The sequence below is a fragment of the Neopelma chrysocephalum genome, unplaced genomic scaffold, assembly GCF_003984885.1.
Source record: "Neopelma chrysocephalum unplaced genomic scaffold, ASM398488v2 Primary Assembly neopelma1_175, whole genome shotgun sequence".
NCBI classification, from domain to species: Eukaryota; Metazoa; Chordata; class Aves; order Passeriformes; family Pipridae; genus Neopelma; species Neopelma chrysocephalum.
The window spans coordinates 380,402-382,799 of NW_020897837.1; positions in this window are offsets into that span (position 1 = coordinate 380,402).

Here is a 2,398-nt window from a genome sequence, read left to right on the forward strand (position 1 = left end):
ATGCTGTTATTTACTCTTTGGGTTTCTTTTTGTTTATTCCCGGCAGCAGGATGCTGCTTTCATTCCCAATATCCCAGGATGGGCTGACACATGGACTGTGGCTGTTTGAGCACCATTCCCAAGGAAATATCCACAGGCAGGGTCAGATCCTGAGGCCATACAGGTGTTTGGGGAGCATTTTATCAACCTGCTCTTGCCTACAACGCAAACTAGTAGGTTAAAAACTCGGATTTTTGCCTTGCAAGCTGCTCTTTGGAAAGGGAAACTGGTGGTTTCTTTGGAAAGGGACACTGGTGGTTTCTTTGGAAAGGGAAACTTGGTGGTTGTCTTTGCAGAACAATCACAGGAGATTCTCTGGAACCTCAGGGATTTTACTGCTCCAGCAGTGAATAAAACCAGAGGGATGGAAACAACTCAAGCTTTTCAACTCCATCCTGAACATCCCACTACAAGTGGCCAATTCATTGGGTTTGGGACCAACCTGGGACTAGATCTTACTTTTCCAAGCTCTCTATTAATCATGTTATTGATAAAATTTTCCAGACATACTCCAGGGGAGGAACTGAGTCCCAGTGCCATCGATGAGAGCTGTGGAACTGGGATTAAAGTGAACATCAAGAAGCAGAAATTTTGGGTCCCACATCTACTGGTTGGGTCATGGGAAGACCTGAATCCCTTCACTCCTTATTCTCCCCAGGTGGGTCTGTTTTCAGAAAGCAGGTGAAGAAATATTGTCCTTGTTTCACTTGATTTTCATCTGTGCAGAAAGTAGGGGGAAATGATCTCCTTTTACACTATTCCATAGTGTAGGATTTAATCCAAGGCTCCAAAAGGTTTCAATTAGCACTAAAAGATCTCTTTTCATCCCGATTTATGGCTCTTTTAGTCCCTGTGTCGGAGCACTCACGTGGAAGGCAAAGGGGGCAGCTTGGATTCCACTCCCTCTGGAAGTCACAGAGGTTTGGGGACCAACTCACCTTGGAAAAATCCTCTCTGTTCCCATCCCTGGGACCTCTCAGAGCTGATGTGGGTTATTGGATGGGCCTCAAAAGACAAGAATCAAGCCCTAAAAGAACAAGGGGAGGGAGAGGCACGACTGGGACACGAAAATAGGAATGAAGTCAAGCATGCAAAATTGTCATTAAAATTTACCAGGCCAGGGACTAAATAGATGTCTCTCCCTTACAAAGCCTCGTGGAGAAAGTCTGATAAAAATTAATAGGCACTGAGTCAACAGGAGTCTATAGGAATCAAACAGGATGCCATGGAAATGACTCCAAAATCTACGAGGACAGGTGAAGCTTTAAATATGTTGTCTTTTCTTAAATGCTTATATTTTACACTCTGCAATGGAAATAAAAGCTTATGAGGAGTCCAGAAGAGGAAATAATTTACAATTAAATGTCATGAAGGAGGAATCACACTGTTGTACTTACCTTGACAAAATGACTACTGGAATTTTACTCAGATGAATCTGAATTTGAGTGTATTTGATAAATTTTTTGAGGAAGATTTATCACTTAAATGGCATCTTTATTAGTGTTACCTTGTTTATTTTGCTCTGTGATACAGGAGAGGTTCTGCACACCCAAGAAAAGGAAAATTAAGGAATTAATTAAGGAATGAGACCATGAGGCAAAGGGCTGAGCTGCCTATTGAGGTGATAAGCAAATAAAAGTAGAAATTGAGGCTACCAGAACAAAAACAAAGACAAAAATGAAACAACAAAAAAACCCAAACAAAAATGAAACAACAAAACAACAAAAGCAAACACACACCCCCTCCCCAACAAAACAAACAAACCAACCACTAAAAAAAACCTCCCCAAAACCTATAAAATCTCCCCCTAAAAAACCCCAAACAAAAAGCCCCCAGACACTTTGCCTGGTGCCTCAGTTCCCCCCTTCTAAAAACGGGGGATATTCCTGACCTCCTTTGGGAAGGGCTTTGCAGGATTAAAACACGATTGTTCTGATGAACGAGCTCCAAACAATTCCTACTTTTGGACTGATCCTGCAGGGATTTGTTTCCCCACCCACACCCTCAAAGCTTCCTCCATGTCCACAGCACAGTTCAACACCCCCTGGTGAAAGATGCCTCCTAACTGGGAAATATTGTTCATTAATAAGTGCCTTTTAGAGACATATAAGAACTTTTTAACCCTTCAAAAACAGCAGGAGATGTTCTCCTGTGTCTTCACCAACACACTTCTATATATCAATATAAATATATGAATATTAAGTGCAGGGGGTTTTCCCTGGTACCTCCAAAATTCATTAGAACAGATTTGGCTCCTCTGTTTCAACTCAATTAGGAAGAAATTTCAGCTCTGGTTGAATTTTTTCCTCCCCGAGACAGAATTCCATCTAATTTCTTTGTTCCTCCCCAAGCCAGCTTT